Genomic DNA, 7,127 nt, shown 5'->3' on the forward strand with positions numbered 1-7,127 from the left:
GCTTCTCTATTACAGAGAGTGGCATAAGATTTATGCCTGACCCTAGGTCACACAGAGCCTTCTCAAAGGTCATGGTGCCTATGGTACAAGGTATTAAGAATTTTCCAGGATCTTGTCTCTTTTGAGGTAAAGTTTGCTGAACCCATGTATCTAGTTCACTAATGAGTAAGGGAGGTTCACCTTCCCAAGTCTCATTACCAAACAACTTGACATTCAGCTTCATGATGGCTCCTAGATATTGAGCAACTTGCTCTCCAGTTACATCTTCATCCTCTTCAGAGGAAGAATAGTCTTCTGAGCTCATGAATGGCAGAAGGAGATTTAATGGGATCTCTATGGTCTCTATATGAGTCTCAGATTCCTTTAGGTCCTCAATAGGGAGCTCCTTCTTGCTTGAGAGACGTCCCATGAGGTCTTCCTCATTGGGATTCACATCCTCTCCTTCCTCCCTAGGTTCGGCCATGTTGATTATGTCTATGGCCTTGCACTCTCTTTTTGGATTCTCTTTAGTATTGCTTGGGAGAGTACTAGGAGGAGTTTCAGTGACTTCCTTACTCAGCTGGCCCACTTGTGCCTCCAAATTTTTGATGGAGGACCTTGTTTCACTCATGAAACTTAAAGTGGCCTTAGACAGATCAGAGACTATGTTTGCTAAGTTAGAGGGGCTCTGTTCAATATTCTCTGTCTGTTGCTAAGAAGATGATGAAAAAGGCTTGCTATTGCTGAGCCTATTTCTTCCACCATTATTAAAGCCTTGTTGAGGCTTTTGTTGATCCTTCCATGAGAAATTTGGATGATTTCTCCATCCATGATGAATTATAGGTGTTTCCATAAGGTTCACCCATGTAATTTACCTCTGCCATTGCAGGGTTCTCAGGATCATAAGCTTCTTCTTCAGAAGATGCCTTTTTAGTACTGTTGGATGCATTTTGCCATCCATTCAGACTTTGAAAAATCATGTTGACTTGCTGAGTCAATATTTGGTTCTAAGCCAATATGGCATTCAGAGCATCAAATTCAAGAACTCCCTTCCTCTGAGGTGTCCCATTATTCACGGAATTCCTCTCAGAAGTGTACATAAATTGGTTATTTGCAACCATGTCAATAAGTTCTTGAGCTTCTGCAGGCATTTTCTTTGGGTGAATGGATCTACCTATAGAATGATCCAGTGACATCTTGGAGAACTCAGATAGACCATAATAGAAGATATCCAGAATGGTCCACTCTGAAAGCATGTTAGAAGGACACTTTTGGGTCATCTGTTTGTATCTTTCCCAAGCTTCATAGAGGGATTCACCATCTTTTTGTTTGAAAGTCTGAACATCCACTCTAAGCTTGCTCAACTTTTGAGGAGGAAAGAACTTAGCCAAAAGGCCGCGATTAGCTTATCCTATGAGTCCAGGCTATCTTTAGGTTGTGAATCCAACCATATTCTAGCTCTGTCTCTTACAGCAAAGGGGAAAAGTATGAGCCTGTAGACTTCAGGATCTACTCCATTAGTCTTAACAGTCTCATAGATCTGCAAGAACTCAATTAAAAACTGGTAGGGATCTTCTGATGGAAGTCCATGGAACTTGCAGTTCTGTTGCAGTAGAGCAACTAGTTGAGGTTTCAGCTCAAAATTGTTTGCTCCAATGGCAGGAATTGAGATGCTTCTTCCATCAAATTTGGAAGTAGGTGTAGTATAGTCACCAAGCATCCTCCTTGCATTATTATTTTTGGCTGCCATCTCCTCTTCCGTTTCGAAAATTTCTATAAGGTTGTCTCTGAATTATTGTAATTTAGCTTCTCTTAGTTTCCTCTTCAGAGTCCTTTCAGGTTCAGGATCTACCTCAACAAGAATATTCTTGTCCTTGCTCCTGCTCATATGAAAAAGAAGGGAACAAAAAATAATAATAGGGATCCTCTTTACCACAGTAGAGAGATTCCTTTATGTTAGTAGAAGAAAAAGAGAATAGAAGAAGGAAAAGGTAAGAATCCAAACACAAGGGTGAAGATAGGTTCAAATTCTTGAGATGAAGAGAAGTGTTAGTAAATAAATAAATAAATAGAAGATGAGAGGGAGAGAATTCAAAAATTAATTTAAAAAAAAGGGTTAGTGATTTTCGAAATTTAAAAGAAGAATTAAAATTAAAATTAAAATTAAAAACAATTAGTTAATTAAAAGAATTTTGAAAAAGAGGGAGGTAATTTTCGAAAATTAGAGAGCTAAAATTAGTTAGGTGATTTTGAAAAAGATAAAAAAAATAAACAAAAGTTAATTGGTTAGTTGAGAAAGATTTAAAAATCAATTTTGAAAAAATAAGAAGTTGGAAGATATTTTGAAATCAAATTTTTGAAAAAGATAAAATTTTGAAAAAGATATTATAGAAAAGATATTTTGAAAAAGAATTGATTTTTAAAATTAAAATTTGATTACTTGACTAACAAGAAACTAAAAGATATGATTCTAGAATTTAAAGATTGAACCTTTCTTAACAAGAAAGTAACAAACTTCAAATTTTTGAATCAATCACATTAATTGTTAGTAAAGTTTTCGAAATTTTGAAATAAAGATAAGAAAAATATTTTTTTTTAAAAATATTTTAAAAATTTTCAAAAATTAATAAGAAAATGAAAAAGATTTGATTTTCGAAAAAGATTTTGAAAAGATAAGATTTTTAAATTTGAAAATTTGACTTGACTTATAAGAAATAGCTAAGTTTTAAATTTTTTTTGACTAAGTTAACTCAAATTTTCGAAATTTTGAGAGAAATAAGGAAAAGATATTTTTTGATTTTTGAATTTTTAATGATGAGAGGGAAAAACATAAAGAACATCAAGAACATATTTTTGAAAAATTTTTGATGCAAAGAAAACATGCAAGACACCAAACTTAGAAATCATTAATGCTTAGACACTATGAATGCAAAAATACATATGAAAAACAACAAAAGACACAAAACAAGAAAATATCAAGATCAAACAAGGAGACTTACCAAGAACAACTTGAAGATCATGAAGAACACTATGAATGCATGAATTTTCGAAAAAAGCAAGAACAAGATGAATATGCAATTGACACCAATCTTAAAACATGACACAAGACTCAAACAAGAATCACAAAATATTTTGTTTTTTTTTATTTTATAATTTTTTTGTATATATTTTTCGAAATTTTATAGGAAAAAGAAAATAAGAAATTCAAAATTTTCAATAAGAATTCCAGGAATCTTTTAATGTTAGCCTAAAGTTCCAATCCAAGGGTTGGACATGGCTTAATAGGCAGCCAGCTTTAGGATATAAATCAGGCATGCAACAGCTGATACTTCATCCAACTCCATATACATGCCTTTTATGTTGACAAGTGGAAGCCTCAATCCAAAAGAATTTGGATATGGCTTTACAGCCAGCCAGGCTTCAACATGTTACCATGAAACTCTAGAATTCATTCTCAAAAACTTAGAATAATTTTCGAAAACAAAAGGGAAATATTTTTTTGAAAGATTTTTGAAAATTTTTTTCGAAAATAGAATAAAATGAAAATTACCAAATCTGAGCAACAAGATGAACCGTCAGTTATCCAAACTCAAACAATCCCCGGCTACGGCGCCAAAAATTTGGTGCACAAAATTGTAATATCTATCAATGGCATTCAACTTGGTATGCGCGTTTATAACTCAGCACTTTCTTCAAAACTTCGCACAACTAACCAGCAAGTGCAATGGGTCGTCCAAGAAATAAACCTTACGTGAGTAAGGGTCGATGCCACGAAGATTGTTGGAATGAAGCAAGCTATGGTCATCTTGTAGATCTCAGTTAGGCGAATAATAAATGGTTATGGGGTTTTTGAAAATAATAATAAATAAAATATAAAATAAAGATAAAGATACATATGTAGATCATTGGTGGGAATTTCAGATAGGCGTATGAAGATGCTGTGCTCCTTCTGAATCTCTGCTTTCCTACTGCCTTCATCCAATCCTTCTTACTCCTTTCCATGGCAAGCTGTATGTAGGGCATCACCGTTGTCAATGGCTACATCCCATCCTCTCAGTGAAAAAGGTCCAAATGCTCTGTCACGGCACGGCTAATCATCTGTCGGTTCTCGATCACGTCGGAATAAAATCCATTGATTCTTTTGCGTTTGTCATCACGCCCAACAATCGCGAGTTTGAAGCTCGTCACAGTCATTCAATCCCTGAATCCTACTCAGAATACCACAGACAAGGTTTAGACTTTTCGGATTCTCATGAATGCCACCATCAATTCTAGCTTATACCACGAAGATTCTGACTAAGGAATCTAAGAGATATGTGTTCGGTCTAAGGTAGAACGGAATTGGTTGTCAGTCACGCGTTCATAGGTGAGAATAATGATGAGTGTCACGAATCATCACATTTATCATAGTGAAGTGCAACGAATATCTTAGAACAGGAATAAACTGAATTGAATAGAAAACAGTAGTAATTGCATTAAAACTTGAGGTACAGCAGAGCTCCACACCCTTAATCTATGGTGTGCAGAAACTCCACCGTTGAAAATACATAAGTGATGAAGGTCCAGGCATGGCCGAATGGCCAGCCCCCAAAACGTGATCACTGGATCAAAAATACAATCCAGGATGTCTAATACAATAATAAAATGTCTTATTTATACTAGACTAGCTACTAGGGTTTACAAAATAGGTAATTAATGCAGAAATCCACTTTCGGGGCCCACTTGGTGTATGCTTGGGCTGAGCTTGAGCTTTACACGTGTAGAGACTTCTTTTGGAGTTGAACGCCAAGTTGTAACGTGTTTTTGGCGTTCAACTCTGGTTCGTGACGTGTTTCTGGCGTTTTACTCTAGAATGCAGCATGGAACTGGTGTTGAGCGTCAGTTTACATCGTCTAATATCGAATAAAGTATAGACTATTATATATTGCTGGAAAGCTCTGGATGTCTACTTTCCAACGCCATTGAGAGCGCGCCATTTGGAGTTCTGTAGATCCAGAAAATTTATTTTGAGTGCAGGGAGGTCAGAATTCAATAGCATCAGCAGTCCTTTGTCAGCCTTCTTATCAGAGTTTTGCTCAGGTCCCTCAATTTCAGCTAGAAAATACCTGAAATCACAGAAAAAACACACAAAATCATAGTAAAGTCCAGAAATGTGAATTTAGCATAAAAACTAATGAAAACATCCCTAGAAGTAGCTAGATCCTACTAAAAATTACCTAAAAACAATGCCAAAAAGCGTATAAATTATCCGCTCATCACAACACCAAACTTATATTGTTGCTTGTCCCCAAGCAACTGAAAATCAATTAGGATAAAAAGAAGAGAATATACTATAAATCTCAAAATATCAATGAATATTAGTTCTAATTAGATGAGCGGGACTTGTAGCTTTTTGCTTCTGAACAGTTTTGGCATCTCACTTTCTCCTTTGAGGTTTTGAATGATTACCATCTATAGGAAATCAGAATTTTGGATAGTGTGATTGATTCTCCTAGTTAAGTATGTTGATTCTTGAACACAGCTATTTTTATGAGTCTTGGCCGTGGCCCTAAGCACTTTATTTTCCAGTATTACCAATAGATACATAAATGCCACAGACACATAACTGGGTGAACCTTTTCAAATTGTGACTCAACTTTGCTAAAGTCCCCAGTTATAGGTGTCTAGAGCTCTTAAGCATACTCTTTTTGCTTTGGATCACGACTTTAACCACTCAGTCTCAAGCTTTTCACTTGGACCTGCATGCCACAAGCACATGGTTAGGGACATCTTGATTTAGCCGCTTAGGCCTGGATTTAATTTCCTTGGGCCCTCCTATCCATTGATGCTCAAAGCCTTGGATCCTTTTCACCTTTGCCATTTAGTTTTAAGGGCTATTGGCTTTTTCTTTTTCTATTTTTTTCGCAAAATTTTTTTTTCGCAAGCTTTTGCTATTCATTGCTTTTTCTTGCTTCAAGAATCAAATTTATGATTTTTCAGATTATCAGTAACATTTCTCCTTGTTCATCATTCTTTTAAGAGCCAACAATTTTAACATTCATAAACAACAAGATCAAAAATATGCACTGTTCAAGCATTCATTCAGAAAATAAAAAGTATTGTCACCACATCAATATAATTACACTAAATTCAAGGAAAATTTTCGAAATTCATGTACTTCTTGTTCTTTTGAATTAGAAACATTTTTCATTTAAGATAGATGAAGGATTCATGGAATTATTCATAGCCTTAAGACATAGTTACTACATACTAATGATCATGAAGTAGAGACACAAAACATAAACAAACATATAGCATAAAAACCGAAAAAAAATAGAGAATAAGAACAAGGAATAAGTCCACCTTAGTGATGGTGGCGCTTTCTTCTTGAAGAACCAATGATGTCCTTGAGCTCTTCTATGTCTCTTCCTTGCCTTTGTTGCTCCTCCCTCATTGCTCTTTGATCTTCTCTAATTTCATGGAGAATGATGGAGTGCTCTTGATATTCCACCCTTAATTGATCCATATTGTAGCTCAAATCTTCTAGAGAAGTGCTGAGTTGTTCCCAATAGTTGTTGGAGGAAAGTGCATCCCTTGAGGCATCTCCGGGATTTCTTGATGATGAGCTTCCTCATGCGTCTCTTGGGATCCATGAGTGGGCTCTCTTGTTTGCTCCATCCTCTTCTTAGTAATGGGTTTATCCTCCTCAATGGGGATGTCTCCTTCTATGATAACTCCAGCTAAGTAACATAGATGGCAAATAAGATGAGGAAAAGCTAGCCTTGCCATGGTGGAGGACTTTTTGGCTATTTTGTAGAATTCAAGGGAGATGACTTCATGAACTTCTACTTCCTCTCCATTCATGATGCTATGAATCATGATGGCCCGATCCACAGTAACTTCGGATCGGTTGCTAGTGGGGATGATGGAGCGTTGGATGAACTCCAACCATCCTCTAGCCACAGGCTTGAGGTCCAGTCTTCTTAATTGAACCGGCTTGCCTTTGGAGTCTCTTTTCCATTGAGCTCCTTCCACACATATGTCCATAAGGACTTAGGGGCGTGCATCTCCTTGCATCATGGGCAAGTTGAATGCCAACCTCACATTTTCCGGACTAAAATCTAAGTATTTCCCCCGAACCATTGTAAGATAATTCCTTGGATTCGGGT

At 36.2% G+C, this 7,127-nt stretch overlaps 1 non-coding gene across 1 annotated transcript; it reads left to right on the plus strand.

The window, feature by feature from the left end:
• Nucleotides 1-1,229: 1,229 nt before the first annotated feature.
• LOC130971189 (small nucleolar RNA R71) lies at nucleotides 1,230-1,337 on the plus strand. Its single transcript, XR_009082422.1, has one exon. It is a non-coding gene; the product is annotated as a small nucleolar RNA R71 (small nucleolar RNA).
• Nucleotides 1,338-7,127: the final 5,790 nt, after the last annotated feature.

Source organism: Arachis stenosperma, chromosome 3 (assembly GCF_014773155.1).
Source record: "Arachis stenosperma cultivar V10309 chromosome 3, arast.V10309.gnm1.PFL2, whole genome shotgun sequence".
NCBI classification, from domain to species: Eukaryota; Viridiplantae; Streptophyta; class Magnoliopsida; order Fabales; family Fabaceae; genus Arachis; species Arachis stenosperma.